Genomic DNA, 473 nt, shown 5'->3' with positions numbered 1-473 from the left:
GATTCTGAAATAAAGTTTTTCATAAATCAAACTTATTGTCCGAACAACTATAAATCAATTTATTTTAGCAAATATCATGAAAACAACTATTCCCACGATGGTAAAGATTATAAACTACTTTATCGTAAAATTATTTAGCTTTAATTTGAGTGCTAATAGACATTTTTACGTCGAATGGTTATCGAGATATAAATTTCTTAAAATAGATTCATTAATTACTGATATTTCAGTACGTTTTTATGAAATGTTGCTTTTTAAAAAGCTATATTTCGAGAACTAGTGGGCGTAAATAGCTCTATTAGGGCTAATATTTTAGAAAATTTACTCTTCTTTAAATAATGATCTTTTAGATTTTCTAGTGTTGTAGCTAGTTTTCGAGATATAGAGCTCCGAATGAGAAATTCGAAATATGGGGTGAGATTACTGCCTTTTTTTCTTCCCGGCTGTTGTACTATAACAGAAGAGCGGAGATT

The sequence above is a fragment of the Halyomorpha halys genome, unplaced genomic scaffold (genome assembly GCF_000696795.3).
Source record: "Halyomorpha halys isolate HHAL.00 unplaced genomic scaffold, Hhal_1.1 Scaffold105.1, whole genome shotgun sequence".
Classification (NCBI taxonomy): domain Eukaryota; kingdom Metazoa; phylum Arthropoda; class Insecta; order Hemiptera; family Pentatomidae; genus Halyomorpha; species Halyomorpha halys.
The sequence above is the reverse complement of the archived record's forward strand: the minus strand, read 5'-3'. Positions refer to the sequence as shown.